This window comes from Acomys minous (assembly GCF_964271855.1).
Source record: "Acomys minous genome assembly, chromosome: 5".
Classification (NCBI taxonomy): Eukaryota; Metazoa; Chordata; class Mammalia; order Rodentia; family Muridae; genus Acomys; species Acomys minous.
The window spans coordinates 108,914,520-108,932,352 of record NC_140494.1 but is presented as its reverse complement, the minus strand read 5'-3'; positions in this window follow the sequence as shown (position 1 = coordinate 108,932,352).

Below are 17,833 nucleotides of genomic sequence, written 5' to 3'. Positions count from 1 at the left end.
TTTTAAATAAAACTTGTCTCATGGGTATGATCTATCCTGGAAAATATTCTACATATTCTAGAGGCCAGTGAGATGGCTCAGAGGATAAAATGTGCTTGGTACCAAGTCTGATGACCTGAATTAAGTCTTTGGACTTCCACATGGTAAAAGAAAACTGAATTCCAGAAGTTGTTCTCTGACCTCCATACATGTGCATGTGCGCATGTGCGCATGTGCACACATACATAGAGTGAGAGAAAGAATACATAAAAATGTAAAGAAAAAGAGTACAACTTGTCGCAGTCTTTTTCTCTCTTTTTTCTTTTTGTTTGAGACAGAGTCTCACTGTGTGGCTGTCTTAGAACTTGTTCTGAAGACTGGGCTGGCCTCTGCCTCCCGACTACTGGTACTAAAGACATGAGCCACCCCCACCCAGAATAGGGCTAATCTTCCTGCCCTCCAGGGGAGGAGCAGTTAGAGGAGGAAGCAGTAGGGTTTGAGCCATGGGCAGAGGTCCAAGATACATAAGGAGGAGCGAGCAGTTTAGCAGGGAAATCCTGTTCAGTTTAGAGGGTTAATGACAGATTAAAACTGCTCAGGATTGTGTTGTAAAGCTTGATAAACAAATTAAGAAAAAAAGAATTACAAATGGGTCATACACACTTGGAGTTTAATCTTTCTTCTCTATATTTTCAAAGTTTTTGCAATGAATGTTAGAATTTAATGAAAAGACGTATTTTTAAGTTTGCATACTGAAAAAGACATTGTCTTCTAGTTTCAGCTAGAATTCTTGAATGTTGTGTGTGTGTGTGTGTGTGTGTGTGTGTGTGTGTGTGTGTGTGTGTGTGAAACCATGACATCTGAGCACAGGGAGCTGGACAGAAAGTGGTGGAAGGGCTATCTGTAAAGACCCCGTTCAAATTAAATGCTGAAGGGGGTAGTATGATTTATTTTTGTTGAACATTAAAACCATCAAACAGAGTTGGGAGCAGTGGCGCACACCTGTAATCCCAGCCTTCGGGAAGCAGAGGCATGCTAATCTCTGTGAGTTCAAGGCCAGCCTGGTCTACAAAGCGAGTCCAGGACATCCCAGGTTACACAGGGAAACTCTGTCTTGATAAAACCAAAATGAGAAGAAAAATCAAGCAGAGTCCTATAATTACTGGTTTATGTTTCCTTTAAATTAGATGAGAGATGGTTTGAGACATGATATATCTTTTATTGTCTTTTTACATATTAACGTAGTTACCTTCACTGGTGCCAACTAGCTGTTTTGTGGATTAGTGCATGCTGATCTTTAAGCCTGAAAGACCCCTTCCAGTATATCTTGCAAAAATTCATCTGCTAGCAAGATATTATCCCATTGTTTTGTTTTGGAGGCATTCTTAATTTTACTTCCACTTCTAAAGGGTGGTTTGGGGAGGTCGAGACGTCTTGGTTGACAGTCTCTTGCTCTCAGGACTGTGGGTGCATCACCTCTCTGCCTTCTGAGTTCTGACAAGATGCTGATAACCCACTGCACAGGCACTGGAAGGGGATGAGTTACCTCTCGTGTCACTTTCCAGATGTTTTCACTCTCTTTGTCTTTTTGACCGTTTCCCCGTATTTTAACTAGGGCAAATATATTTTAGTGTATCGTACTTGGAATTTTCTGAGCATCTTGTGTGTATATTCTTCCCTCAAAATTGGGGGAGTTTTGTTATTATACCTTCAAATATTGCTTCTAGCACTTTCTCCTCCTCCTCTTCCAGGACTGCCACGCACATAGACTAGTAGCTTGATGGTAACCCAAAGGCTGGAGTGCTGAGTGGTTAAAATAAATGACCAGTTTGGAGAATGGATCTTCCCAAGAAAGGATCAGTTGGGTCAAACAGTGGAGCCACTCTGGGGAAAGAGCTTTCAAGAGAACTAAACCCAGCCAGCCCTCTTCTGTGAACTCTGTAGCATAGATATGAGCCTGCTGTTTTCCAAACTTACTGCTTAAACTAGGAGGAAAAGATCAGGCTAAACTGCAAGGAAAACATGCTGGTTCCACTGACCTTTAACTGTTTCCTGAATAAATGAGTCTCAAATTATTGTGAGCCCAGGGTTTTTCTCAGAATTTTGAAACAGTTGATTTTGGTGGTTTTCCTAACTGTTCTTGATACAATTTATGAAGACTTTCCAAGGGTCGCAGGCTGTAAATCTAGAACGTCTATGAACTGTCTGTCTAAAACAGGGGGCTCCGAATGCTCCAGTGGCAGTTCCGTCTCAGAGAACGCTACTGACGTATTATAGACATCAGGCCAATCAGGCCAGGCAAGCCGGGGTTATGAGGAAAGGGACACTTGAGTAAGCGGAAGGAAAGCAATCAGAAACCATTGTGCCAACTGCAAATAGAATGGCTGGGCTGCAACCCTCCAGCATGTGGGGGTGAGGAGGAATAAGGAGCGGACCCAGCGTGGGCGAAGCTCCCAGTGGCCCTACAAATTCCTGTTCTTGGTATCCACTCTGTCCCCTTGACATCAGAGCCAGGTGCTTTTCATGACCGTTGCCGCAATCTACTGGGCTTCTTTTGGCAACATTAAAAAGGAAATCAAGAGCCAGGCGGTGGTGGCGCATGCCTTTAATCCCAGCACTCGGGAGGCAGAGGCAGGTGGATGCCTGTGTATTCCAGGCCAGCCTGGTCTACAAAGTGAGTCCAGGACAGCCAAGGCTACACAGAGAAACCCTGTCTCGGAAAAAAAAAAAAACTAAAAAGGAAATCAAGTTAAGTGAATATCTGCCCCTTCTGACTAAAGGAAGAAGAAGGGGAAAAAAAAAAAAGCCAGACTGAACAACAGGAATGCCATTCCAGGCTCAGTATTCACACTGTCACATCCAAGTAAAAAAACTAGTCAAGAATACTTGAAATTATTAATAACAAAAGCCAGACAAACAAGGACCTTAGAAATAGGAGAGAGAAAAAAGCCCATGGAAATATATATATATATATATACACACACACATATATATATACACACACATATATATATATATAATTTTGAATATATCCACCCCTTCACTGCCCCCCTCCAATACATCCCTAGATCCCTCCCTCAACATTTTCCCACCCAAACTTCATCACCCCCCACCTCCCTCCTCCTCCTCCTCTTCCCCTAATAACCCTCTGAGACCATTAGTGCTCTCGGCACACACATTAGGACCTGGGGCCTTGGCAAGGTCTATGAGACCTAATTTTCCCCCAGGCTCTTCCAAGGTAAAAGTGTCTGCTAGACTGTTTCTCGTTGCTATTAAAAAAAAAAAAATTAGAGATGGGCTACTCTATACGAAAAGAGGATGATTCTGTATGACAGTTATGAAATGCAAGAACGAGGGGTTGGATTTACGGGTGGCTTTCTCACTGCCATAGGCCTAAGGTGGTACAGAGCATCAAACTGACAAGAGACAAGGAAGGAGGGGAGGGTGACAGGGGCAGGGCGGGAGGGTGAGTGCTCATTAAAAAGCCACCTGTATTCAGTCATGGGGCTCCACCTTAATGACTTTCTCTAACCCTAATGGCCACCTCCGCAAACTCTCCCCTCTAATGCCCACAGTCGGATTACAGTGACTCGCTGTGGGGATCAAATTTCAATACATGGAGCCTTGGGGAGACACTCAACCCATACCCAATCCATAGTGGAGTCTAATTTAACAGTATTTTTTCAAGCCAATCATTCAGTAAATATTTTCAGCACGTTGCTTGGCCTCTAGGACCTGGATTGCCCTACTGAGGACAGTGTCTTCAGGGTCACAAGGCCTTGAGTATCAAAACTCTATACATACGGTTGTCGCTCGGTCTCCATGGGGAATTAGCTGCAGTACCTTCATGGGGGTCTAAATCCACAGAAGCTCAGTTCTCTCACGTACAATGGCATTGTGTTACCATGAAAGCTGGGCACATTCTTTGTATTTTGCATCATTTGCACATTAATTAGAAAGCCCAATGCAATGTAAATGCTATATAAATATTGGTTCTATAACATCATTTAGGGAACAATAACAAGGGAAGATAGCCTATACAAGTACAATGCAGATAGATTTTTTTTTCCTCCCAGTGTTTCCAACTTCCGTTTGGCTTACTCCATCCACATGCCCTCGGATATGAAGGTTGAGGGTCAAGTATACGGAAAGCAAAAGGAACGCTTTAATTCAAGTACCAAGTCATTTGTTTCTCCCCTCCTGCATTCAGAGCAGATGTCCAATGGCTGCTTATAGAAAAAAAAAAATCAAGAGGGGTCATGAGATGGCTCAGAGGGTAAAGGTGCTTGCTGTCAAGCCTGATGGTCTGAGTTCAACCCCGAGCTAGACCCACCCGGTGGAAGGCAAGAACTCATCTCACGAGTTGCCCTCTGAACTCCACATGTATGCCACAGCATGTGCGCACACTAAATTAAATGTAATTAAAAAATTTTTTCATGCACGGCTCACACACGTAGATACACACACAAGCACGCATGTGTGCAAATGCATGATAGATAAATTAAATACAATTTTGAAACATTTTTAAGAGGGGGGAAAAAAAGCAGTTTTGTCTCCAGAGGGGACCCAAAGGTGGAAATGGAATCTACTAGGTAGTTGCTCTCCAGTTCTGAAGACAGTAGACAGCAGGCCTGAGCGGCACACAGAAGGAAAGCAGTGTTCTGATGACAGGCCACAGCTCTTCAGAAGAGGCGCTGTGGTGCTTCAAGAGCAGAAATTTCAGTGGGACCCCAGCACAAGGAGAGAGGTGATACCGTCAGGCAAGGGGATGGCTCAAGAGGACACATGGCCTTTTTGCAGGGCTGAGCTGAGACCACAGATGGTCCATAAAGCTCCACCGTCACCTGCACGTCTCATCTCTAGCCTCCCCCTCCCCCCACCCCCCACCCCCCACCCCCCACCCCCCACATCACTTCTCAGGAGCCTTGAAGTGCCTGAAATTCTGGCTGCCAGACTCACCGCATGTGAGTGACTCTTCCCAGCCATCCCTAGCGATTTCCGTTATTCCTGGAGCTTGGCTGGAAGCCCAGGCCTTGAATCTGAAAAATGACTTCCTTTCTTCGGCTGGCACCAAGGAAAGTTGTGCGTTCTCTCTGTATCAATGACCAGACTTAAAGGAATTGCCAAAGACAAAGACAAATTCTAAGCTATATAGTAAGATCCTCATCAGTCCAAGCCTAGCGTGCTTGGGCCCACACTCACCCAGGGAGCCTGAGTGACCTCACTGCGCAGCTTACCACTGTTTCTTCTGCCATCAAGACTATCCCTGACCATGGTGAAGTGTTGGTGTGCTGTCTTGTCTTACAGCCATGACCCTGATAGAAGAGTTGGCATTCTTCCCTTTTATCCATGATGAAAACTGAGACTTAGATCAAATACTTCACCCCAAGGTCAGGGTGAGAACTTGGAGCCCCTGAAAGTCATAGATGGAATGCGTGACTCCTGTTGTGTGACACTCTTCCTGGGGAGATGGGGACAGACATCTACTCACCTCAGATCGGAGCCAACAACAGGCCAAAGTAAGAATACCACAGAAGCCCAACCTGATGGACTGGTCAGTTTTATTGGGGTCACTTAGAGGAATATAAGTGAGGGGTAACTTATAGGAGCAGAAATGACTCACCAAATGCCAGCCCCAGCATGGGTGACAGCTCACAAAAGCTGAAAACCTGGAGCACACTGCACAGCCTGCAGTCAGCTCAAATGGCTAGAGAGGGTCTTTTGCAGGCTGCTTAGCTGGCTGATCTCTTCCAGGCACGGCGCTGCTCTCTGTCACTTCCGGGCAGTTCATCTGCTCCCTGCTTCCCCTGGGTGCCTTGTCTTATGTGAGAGGGTCTCTTATTAGTCCTTACTGAGTATATATACTTGTTGAGGGAGGGGCTTAGTGAATCTACTCAGTTTCAGTAACTCCCTGAAGCTACTGAGTTGCTCATTGCCTGAGTTTTAGCAAGCTTCCCTGCAGGATGGAATGTCTCACCTCCCTTTAGAATATATAACACCTCCAAGACAGAAGGTTTATCTCCGAAGAGACTGTTACACAACAGCCTCTACCCTGCTAGGAAACATTGTCCCAGAGTTTGAGTTTGGAAGAGGGGAACTTTATATGTTCCATTGGGAAAGAGGAAGAATGGAAGAATACAGATTAAGGAGTTAGAAAATGCTGCCCTCCCCAGTCACTAGCTATGGTTGTGTCATTAAACTCTCTGAGCCTCACTTCCCTCAACTGCCCAATGTAAACCAGTCCTGGTTCCCTCTCTGCTCTTCTGTATGGTGTTGAGGGTTTGGCCACACTGAGTGCAAGCCAAATACTCAATCTCAGACTCATGGTGCAGTTAGATCCATGGAACCAGACTCTTAGTTACAGAGACACTGAGCTGGGCAGGATGGCCAGAAGAAAAGACTTTAAGATTTATGGGCTGTGAATGAAGGGTGCAATATTTGGAGGCACGGTGCCCAAATGAAAGCCCAAATGTGAGAATAGGGAGGGCCACAGCATGCTGGCACCAAAAGGAAGTCCCTTAAGGTCACTTGGGAATCATGGTTTCTGAACACGAGCATGCAGTAGCAAGTGAGGATGGAGAGGTCTATTGAACTTCGTGCAATCTCAGGATGTGGGGAAACGCCCCTGCGCCTCTCTGACATCCTTTAATAACCCTGTCTGTCTTGATTCTCCAAGAACTCATTAAATCCTTTCGTGGTACACTGTTCTCATTCCGTGGCTTCAGCACCACAGATACAGGCTCCATAAATTGCTCCCGGCAGGAGTTCCCTTTTGTTCATTTTGAAAATAAACTCTTTCCAGCTTCAAAGGCTTGGTGGCCACTCTGAGACCCAGGAAAGCATGTCAGCCTGCACCTCAGCCACGACCTGATTCTAGAATGGGCTGCTCCTGCCAATCAGAGCAATCCTGGTGGGTACATCCTCACTTACTCCATCTGCTCACCTTAAGGAACTTGCCCGGCCTCTCAGAACCTTACGGTAACAGCCTATTGTGCAGGGGCTGACACCTGCTGTCAGCCTCAGCTGTTGAGTGTCACACCACAGGAGCCAGGTATTGCCCCCTATGACTTTCATGAGCCCTAAGTTCTCACCCTGACCAAATATTCCCTTTCATGCCCGTTCCCTATGCTCTCCAGCCTCCTGCAGCGGATGTTTCAGTGGGGTGTGCTCTGACTTAGAAAAACCAATGGCAGCTGAGACTAAATCTAAGGAGGATTCAGGAGCCAGGGCTACATCTTACGCAGAGCATCCCATTACTCTGTGTTCCAGACTTATCTCATGGTGCTTTGGATCCTGTAACTAGAAGAGAAAACAGAGTCTGCCTGGATCACAGCCCCCTACGTGTCATTGACTTCATGATACCTGAGAGCATCACCGAAGCTTCAGATAGCTAAAGCCCAGCTCCAGGGAGGTCATTTTTTAAATGCATGTATACAGACTGTATCATTTGTATATGTATACACATCAACTGTACCATTTGTATATGTATGTATACATACAGACTTTACCATTTGTATAGGTATACAGACTGTACTATTTGTATCTGTATACAAACTATACCGTTTCTACTGAGTCCCCTTCTGGATACTATTATAAAAACTCACAAACTGATAACTAGCAGTGGAGGAATTGTAGGACAAAATAAAAGAAAATGCAGTATCCATTCCAAATAGAAAAATATTCGTGTGGGGATTTAGTGTGAACCGTTCAGATAATGGCGAGGCACAGCAATTAAGGATGCCGTCAGACTGCTAGATTCAAACTCCAGCCTGGCCACTCCCCAGTGACTTCAGCAACTGCTCAGCCTCTCTTTGTGACTCGATATTCTCATCTCTAAGATAAAAATAAGACTGTCCCTCACCCCAGACTGGTGCCTTAGTGGTTAAGAGCACTCGAACAGCTTCATGCATCTGCCACCGTGGACAGAGCTGCCCCGCCCTTCCTTGCGGGGCCATGATGGATTAAAGTCTCTCTGAAACCTGAAGCTGAAATAAATCTTCCTCTCTTAAATGTGTGTCAGTTATTCTGTCACAAGAATACAAAGGGAATGCAGATCTCACTTATCTTCAGCGTCCAAATACAGCTTAGGGCTTCTCAACTGTGTGATTTAAATTTTATGTAACATGTGCTTTAATCATCTAAACCATGATACATAGAAACCACCAGTTCATTGGCCTGAGATGAGAAATTAACTCATCCTTCTGCAGGGTTTTGAGCACAGACTTCCTTTTTAATTGCAGGGTATCCTGCAGACTGAAAGTCACACTGTGAAGAGCCCATCACTATTACAGAAATTACCTAAGTGGTGATTGTGGTGCTTGGCAACTGAAGCCAAATTGTGGAAACAGACTGAGTACCAAGTCTGAAGCAACTATAGAATTTGATGTGTAGCCCTGTCATCCCTAATTTCCACTTCCTGTGCTCTCCATATAACCCTCATTGTTCACACTGGTACAAAGTATCACTAATTAAAGTTTGTGGGAGGGGGGTTCTTTTGCTTGGTTGCTTGGTTGATTTTTTTTTTTTTTTTTTTTTTTTGAATCTCCCTGTGTAGCCTAGGTTGGCCTCTGACTCACAATCTTCCTGCCTCTACTTCCCAAAACCTGGATTGCAAGCATGCACCAACATGCCAGTCTATCAGCTGGCATTAAAAGCACAGAGATAAATATAGTATTTACCTCTTACATATTCAGAACACCAAACATTTTGTCTTTGAGGGGTGTTTGAACCCCTCTGTAGCTATGACCATGGCAAGTGTGCATCCTTCACACTTCTCGTCAAGCAAGCTCTCCATTTTATGCCTGTGGCTCTCTCCTTCCTGAAAGCTTCCTGGGTCTCCTCCCACTCATAAAAGAAAGGAAGAAAGCTTCAGCATAGCAGATGAGGGCAAAGCAATGTTGCCTTCACACAGTTGTTCCTAGCTTTCAGCTCCAGGCCATCCATCCTTGCTATTTCCTAGGAAGTGTCAGGAGTTTTCAAGCTGTCCCCAAATGCCTTTGTTCTCTCTTTCCCTCCCTACCATATTTCCCAACTCAGCACAGAGATGACCTTTATCTCTCAAAGCCCACACCAAATGGAGTGGCCAAAAACAGCCCCACAGCTTATTTAAGCCCCTGGGGTACCTTTTACCTGGTCCTGTACTGAAATTATTGGTGTATGCCTCCATGTTCCCCCAGCAGGTTTCCAGTGCCTGTTAAGATGGTGAGGTGTTTATATGCACTTTCTAGCACACACTGGAGTACGGCAATATAAAAGGAATGGCAGGGGAAGAGGGAGGGAGGGAAGGAGGGAGGGAGGGAGGCGAGAGGACTGAGCGGTCGTGCTACCCACCTCCCGGATACACAGAGGCTGCCCTTCCATATAAAATTGTCTGTTCCCTGTACTTTAAGAGTAATGCCTTTGATCTCTTTTCAGTTTTGCAGCAATAATACTTAAGGTGCAATATTACCTATATTGTACAAATGTGGACCCAAAAACCCAGAGGCATACAGGGAAGGACAGGGGCCCAGGGTCAGAATCTAGGGATGAATTGAAGGTCTTCTGTTCTGAGGGCCAAACTTATCTACCTCTGCCTCTCCTCCTCCTTCTCCCTCTCCTCACCGTGTGTGTGTGTGTGTGTGTGTGTGTGTGTGTGTGTGTGTGTGTACATATGTGCACAAAGCACAGAAGTACATTTGGGGAGACCTCAATACAGGTGGAAACTCTTAGTTTACTCTATTAAAAATAGTCCCACCAAGACTTGCCAAGTCATGGGTTAGAGGCCCCAGTCTACCTAAGTCTTTTTTATTCTGTGCAGATATGCTAGTGTGGAAACACACCCCTGAGGTTACGATCGAAACACCATTTACCTCTATCGGCTTTCTCAAAGTGTTGCATGCTGATAATAAGTAGACAATTTCCACATTTACTGTGTCAGCTCCTTCTTGTCAACAAGCATTTTTCTGTAAGTGATTGTAAACTAGTTCTGGTGATGTTTTAAATAGTTAGTCCGTGGCTGTGCTCTTGCAGCAAATAAGCAGCGTGCCGTGGCATCAGATCCAGCTAGACAGCCAGCCCTCTGAGGCCAGGCTGGTTTTGTATCCTCCTCCCAACCTCAAGACGCCTCCCAACTTTATATCTTTTTTTCCATAACCCACTATTCCAGTTAGTGCTGCCTACATGTGCATGGGCATGGGGCCATGCACTGGGGCATGGAGAGCTCCCAGCTGCCATAGCCTCAGAAAAGATGATTCTCCCTCCTCTGCTAACCAGTGCTAATAGCTCCTCAGCAAGGGCCGGGCCTTGAAGGCTATTCACCCTGTCTATGCTGTACTTGTGGCTGGCTTCATCCTCTGAAAGTCATCACAGCTGTTATGAGTGACTGCAACAGCCACGTCATGTCCAGAAGACACCGTTGTACAGTACTAAAGCTTTTACACTCTTTCCGCCTCCTCTTCCACAATGCTCCTTGAGCCTGGGGTGAGGGAGTTGGTACAGATGTTCTGTGTAGGGCTGGGCACTCAGTCTCATTCCCAGCACTTTGATAGTTCTATAACTCTCTGTTGAATGGTGACTAGGCTCTTTTTTTTTAATTAGCTTTTAATTTAGCATACAAAGTAACAAGTTTTGTCATACTAAAAAAAAAAAAAAATAGCTCATTTCATCTCTGTCTCCCTCTGCCCTCCCTGTGCCAGAGCTACTTTACTATTTGTGGTGCTCAAGGCTTAAGTTTGGTACGGTGCTCAGGATATAAATGGAGCATTCCAGGATAAACAAGGCACTGGCAGTGTTTCTGATAAGGACTGGACAGAGCCCACATTTTACATTTGCCCAGACTGACTATTTCCAGACCTTTCTTGTTACTCTGATTTCTCTGTATGTGTGGTTTGAATGCCCATCCCCACCCCTAAAAAAGTATGTGTTCCAAAATTAATCTTGAGTGAACAATATTAAGGAGATGTTTAACCCGGAAGGCCCCTTCCTCACCAATGGGTTAATGCCCAACAGAAAGGGAGTTGTGTACGTGTGGTCCATCTCAGTCTGTTACGTTCTCTTGCCTTCCCAAGATTCTGCCAGACTCACGCAGCAAGAGCAGTCTCTCCAGACTTGTCCCCTCGAAATGTCTCCTAGTGTACAGAAGGCCTCGGGGTTGAATCTCACTATCACATAAGACAGGCATGCCAGAGTATTGCCTGTAAGCCCAGCACTCAGAAGATGAGGAGACAGGAAGATCAGGAGTTCAAGGTCACCCTTGTCTACACAGGTAACAAATGTGAGAGCAGCCTAGGCTACCTGAGACCCTGGCTTTGGGGAAGAGGGGAGAAACAAACAAACAAAAAAAAAAAAAAAAAAAAGAATTGGCCCCTTGGTTTTAGACTTCCCCATGACATGACCATAAGCCAATAAGTCTCAGATATGCCAGTATAATGGCCCTGGTTGGCATGTTTTCCCACCTGCTCTGTAAGTTAGGTGTGGCACTTGCTTTTGGGCCCATTACACAAAGAAGTAAGAAACACAACAAAGTCCAAGGGCTTTGCTGGGCTGGTTAACAAGCTGTGGAGTTCGTGTGGGAACACAAGCCTCCAAGCTTCTGCATCAGCACCCCTGTCTCCTCCTCACCGAGCATCCCCTGCCTTCTACACGCGTAGAACAGCTAGTGCATGAACAGCAGTCTCCATATCCCAGCTGACCCTGGCTGGCTCTCATATTTTCTCCAATTTTATGAGCACCCCCTTCGGTGACTTGGCTTAACCCAGACTTCTTCAAAATGCATGTGGCTTCACATCCCAACCCCCTTCCTTGACCCTACACATCCGTTTTTTCCTAATTAGCTTTCACTCACCCGAGCATTTATTGAAGTCTACGCTGTGAGAGAGCTAGAGTGCAATCTATTTGTTCACTAGAATTTTCCTCCCTGTTTATCCCATTTAAATTCTGGGCAGCCATGTGAGTGGGGATCATAATGAATCACTCTGGGTATTTTTCCACTGAAAATGAACCCAGGGACTGCTAAGAAGCGGGGGCTCCTGTGGAAATGCAGCTCCCTGGAATCAGGGGTGTGTTGTGGTATGTTAGGGGGCTGGGAGCCACAGGTGAGGCCTGTTGTAGCCATTCTGCCTTGTTCTTTGTGCAAGAGCAACCATCAGGCCCTTCACAGAGCAGAGAGGGGTAAGCCCGACCTCCAAGCCACGGCAGTTCACTGTACGGGGCTCTCTATGCAGCAGGGTCAAGTTGCTGGGTGAGGCAGGAACTGGCCTGCCCTTGTGTGGCCCTGAAAACAATGCCTTCTGAAAGCTTGAACCAGAAAAGCCCTAGTGGCCCCACTCTGGTCCTGGGCCTGCGGTCCCAGTCCTTCGTTGGCTATATACCCTCTCTGAGGGATCAGGTCACAGGGTTGCAATCACGTGGCTTCCCAGAAGCCAGGTCTCTGACCCTAGACTATAGGATCCAAATGGTCCTGAGTCTGTTTACCAAAGCTGTACAGGGTTCCTCTTCAAGGAAAGGCATAACCAGAGGACGCTCACCTATGCAGGACGGAGGATCACACAGTTACACAGAGGCCCTTTGTGAGAAAGACTGGAGCGGGGCCGGGAGTAGATGGTGGGCACAGGCAGCATTCCCCATCTGCAGTCTCCAGGGCAGAAAGCCAAGGATTCAAGAACTTGACATTTAAACCTGGCCTTCCATATCCTTATAAGGGTGCATTTGTTCTGGTAAGGCGATAAAATACTTTAAACTAAAAGGCATCCTCACTTGACGTTACTTTAAACTAAAAGGCATCCTCACTTGACATTGCTTTCTGTTGTTTAGGCATGTGGCCTGGGTGCCTCCATCCACCCTCTTGCCTAGACCTAAAACATGTTATACATCCTGAGACACTGAACTTGATGTCATAGTCCTGGCGTCCCAGCTGAAGGCAATTGTGTGTGTGTGTGTGTGTGTGTGTGCGCGCGCGCGCGTGCGTGCACGTGGAAGGGGTGTGGATCCTATATATGACACCTCTGTCCCAGGGGAGAAATCTTACTTCAGCTGCCTCTCTTCTCAAACTTCTGCTCTTCTTACTTTGTTTTTCTTTTTTAAATTTTACACGTATCGGTGTTTTGCCTGTATGTATGTATATGCACCATGTGTGTGCAATACCCAGGGAGGCCAGATCCTCTGGAACTGAAATTATAGACAATTGTTAGCTGCTGTGTGAGTGCTGGGAATTGAACCCAGGTCCTCTGGAGCCCTTAACCACTGAGACGTCATCTAAGCCCTTTTCCCTATTTCTTTAGTCCCATGAAGTTCTCCACAACATGCATGTGTGCAAGCAAACACACACACACACACACACACACACACACACACACATATACACACAACATGGATAAAATCATCTCACAAAGCGAGTTGACCTGTTAGGATTGCATTTGTACAAAAAAGGAACAAATTTTCTGGATGCCTGAGAGAAATGAGAAATCATCAGAACATGGATGTATAATAGCCGTGATCATACATGAGCTGACACTGGACTCTATGAAACAGCATTGTCCACTGAAACATTACAGTTCCCACTCTCAGCCCAGGCTCACTGAGGCCCAGGCCAGGCCAAGATAAAATCATGCCTGGCTTGGTGTGCTTACTCACAACTATAATCCTAGCACCTGGGAGAGTGAGGCAGGAGGATCTTGAATTTGAGGGTAACCTGAACTACTTTAGCAAGACTATCTTTAAAAAAAAAAAAGCCACTCCTAAACGTGCCTATTATGAAGACCTTTCATGACAGACAAGCCTGCCCTTTCTTTTGGGGTCTCCATGGCAACACACTACCAGCCTGCTGTCTTCCACTGGGTTAGTTATAGAGACCCAGACCCCAGTGGCCTCAAATCCCCACCACTTTCTGGTCTCACTTGTAGGCAGACTGGGTGGTGAGCTGGAAACGTGGCCTACATACACCTCTTCTAACTCACCCTCAGCACCTCCACCAACTCTTCTCAGAGAAACGACACAGGGTCCAACTCTCTCCCTGAAGGCCAGCACCCCTCTCACCTGCGCCCGCCCCTCCTCTGCGGATCTGCTCTACAAACACAAGACTCACTGCCAAGACACGAGAACAGTAAATCTTTACCCGTTCTTTTATTCATGTCCTCGCCCTCTGCAGACAGTGCTGAGGAAAACAAACGCCACAAAAATCCCTGTGAGCCCTGGGCAGTCTCACAGCCTCTTCTTCCTTCCCTCTGATTAGCTCTAGAAGACGCGGGAAGAGGTCTGTCCAGTTCCTATGGAGGCACAAGTCCTTTCCTCCTCCTCCTCAGGGCCAGACCAGGAGAAACAGGGAGAAGGAAAGCGTTTGTGGTTTTTATGCAGAGAGGAAGTTTATTCAGTTGTCTTGGGGGAGGGGGGAGGTGTCCCAGAGCCTAGGGTGTCATGGAGTGATCTGCGGAGTGCCTGCATTAAGTGTCATGTCAAAGTCTCACCTATCCTTGAACACTTTGCGTTGGGCACAAATGTTGGCCAGAAGTGGCTGGGGAAAGATGTCTTTACAACCATTCGCCTGGCGCCTACAGTTCCCAGAAACCCAAGGTCTTGAGGTGCTGTGATGTCATAAGCAAGCTGATTTCTTTGGACACACACACACACACACACACACACACACACACGTCCTTTCTCAGCCTTGGAGCGTGTGGGAAACCCATCACCAGACCCTAGGAACAGGAAGCTTTCCCCCTCTGCTTTCCCAGGAGTTGCCAGATGGTGAGAAGATTTAAGATTCAATTACAAGAGCCACTAACCACAGTAGACTCCGGTCCAAGAAGGAAGGAAAGACCTGAGAGCAGAGCCCAGTCAGCGCTGTTGGCTGAGTCCAACAGAGCAGTAGACCTGGGCTGCTGACACCAGGGAGGCAGCCATTAAGTAATATATGCACGCACGTGGCAGCAGAGGAGAGGAAAACAAGAGAAGGGCAGGTGGTGGGCCTTTCCAGCAGCTGCCGCACCGGTGTTTTGTCTTATTTCCACTTTTCTTCCATTGCAGACAAGCCCAAGGTTTCCAAAAAGAAAAGGCAGGGACGGGCCTACGGATGTCCCTGGAGAAAGACAGAGCTCCCCCATTGTCCTCAGCAGCCATTCTAGAAAAGCAAGAGCCAAAACAAAAATGTGGCAGGGGAGAGACGCCTGCGTGCCATGGCACCTTGAGATGAAGAAGTGCGTGGGAGGATGCCTTCCTATCGAGGCGGCCAGGAACCACTTTCTTGAGAAGTCTCAGGAGATGCCAAAATTCCGCCCAGGCAGGATGCTCAGCCCTGCAGTGCCAAACACAGGTTTCCTCCCTGATTTATTCAACAACAAGGCCTTGGTGTTCCTTTAGCAATCACCACTTCCCCCATTCACCCTCCTGCCTGGCTGGCCACTAATAATTTATTGCAAGTAAGTCTCAAGGTTCCTAGAAGAGAGAGCTGGCTTTTCTACCTCCGAATTCCCTTCAGAGCGTAACGCAGCTGGGTGGGCTCCCAGGTGCGCCTCATTACTCCTTCTCTGGACTTGAATTTTCTTTCCTTGAAGCCACCTCTACCCTGCAAGCTAGCAAAGGGAGGCCCCGAGGGAACAGAGCTAGCACAGGCTGCTCGCTTCTCTTTCTTTCCCAAAAAAAACACGTCTAGCGGGCGCTAACGAAGGCGCTTCTGAATCCACAGATGGGACCCGCAGCCCTAACAAAAGCCTCCAGAGCTTCTGCCGACAGCCAGGGACTCCACTACTAGCAAATTCACTCTGCAGCTCTTCTCACATGATTCTCCTGCGCAAGGTGGACATTTGTAAGGTTTAAGTCAGATCTTGGACTCAGGAGTTCCCAGGTCTCTAGCAAGAGCCTTTAATGTGCGACTGTGGGCGCGCGCGCACACGCGCACGGACATGTGTAATTGTTCACATATGCATATGGAGGCTGGAGGCTGACATTAGATATTCTCAATATTTCTTCTCCTTGTTCTTTTTAAACAAGTTCTCTTACTGCCCCTAGAGCTCCCTGTTTAGGCTAGACTAGCTCAGCCACAATCCCCAGGGATGCTGTGTAGACTCAATTTTCTTAACCAAAATATTTTATTAACAACTGATTGACCGAGCCTATGTCAATTATAACCAAAACAGTATGAAATGAAGATTAATTGACATAAAACAAAACCTTAAGGATATCAGTCCCAAGGAACAATTCGCCGGTCGGGAGCCACAGGATTTCTTCCATTGGAACCGGGGGTAATAAGACCCCAGAGCCTCAGCAGGAGCCGGAGCTCTGAAGCTTTCCCTCAAGCGGATTTCTCTAGGAGCGTCTTGAAGGGCAGCGAGGAACAGCCAAATCTATCCCAAGTCTCCTATGTGCCCCGCCGCCAGTTCTGGGCTCATTTATATAGCTCCTCCCAGAGTCTGTTCACGGGATCTTTTTCATCTGGTAGCAATTAAGCTCCTGCACGAGGTGGTTGCCCTGCTAGTGAATTAACATCACCCGTCCTCTTACTAGACCATTCGATCCCACACTTGGGATCCTAAAGAAGAGGTTTCTCTCCTTCATCTCCCCCTTTCTATTTAATAAAATAAGCTATATACAACAAACTAAGAATTACCCATTAAGTCAACATTTATAAGGACCATTTGGAGTTAACAATTTTTAAGAAATTATTCCACTATCCTATGCTACTGATTCTTTTAACTAACCCTATAGTAAAACTGTGGCTATCTAGTCTTCAACCCCATCAGAGACCCCAGAAGGAAAAACTATCTAATATGAAGGAAGTGCAGGCAAGCGACTTCCAAAAGTACTGACAGGACAGAGAGCTGACTGTCTGGACAGTGACAAGTTCCTTCTCCATTGTTGGGGCATCCAATCTTCAGCCAGCCGGCCCAAGGCATCTGACAGACTGTTTCTGGACTGTCACAAGTTTCTCTCCATCGTAGGTGCATCCCATCTTCAGCCAGCCAGTTCAAAGCATCTCAGAGACTGCTCTGAAGCAAGAATCCTGAAGAACTAGCCCACCTGGTCTCTGCAAGGCTAGGCAGTCAGTTTCTCCGTATCAGGCTTAATCATATCAGACGATCATTCTGTCATCAGCGGTAGAGATAAGCAAAGTTCCTTAGTGCAGTGGATATCTGCCACTATCATTTCTTGATGCCCGCATAATTAGACTGGAGGCACTGCCAGGAACGAATGTCTCTGTCATAAAAGCCCTTTATTATTAAATGCCATTTTCTGTAGATCTCTGAAGTGTTTGAAGACCATCTATCTATCTATCATCTACTTATTCCTTGGAAAACATATACAAAAATCTAAATAAAGCTTATTCTAGAATTAAGTAATCTAGTATCTAGTAAGATTTATAAGTGACCAACTACCAATTTCTATTTCTAATCATCCTGAACAAGTTATAACAGCTATTTTTCGCCTTTTCAAATAAGTTGAACATGTATAATACATCAAATAAATGTCAAACAAAATGATCTTATGTTTATACCAACAATGCTGCCTCCTCCCCAGGACAGCACATGCCACCTCTCTCTCAGCTTCCTAAGTGGGTAATATAGGCTGAACTTGGGTCCTGATGCTTGCATGCCAAGTGCTTCACCACTACGGGGCAGCTCAGAAATACCTGTCACTCCAGCTCCAAGGGACCCGGTGTCCCCTTCTGGTGTCTGTAGGCACACATCACCACCACCACCACCACCACCATGATCATAAATCTTTTTAAGTTACATTTATTTACACGTGCCATAGTGTGCATGTGGAGGATAGAGAATGGATCCTTTGGGGGGACTCAACTTCTCTCTCCTTCTACCATGTGGCTTCCGGCAGTCAAACTCAGACCATGAGGCTTAGTATTAAGCGTCTTTCCCTGTGAGCCATCTTGCTA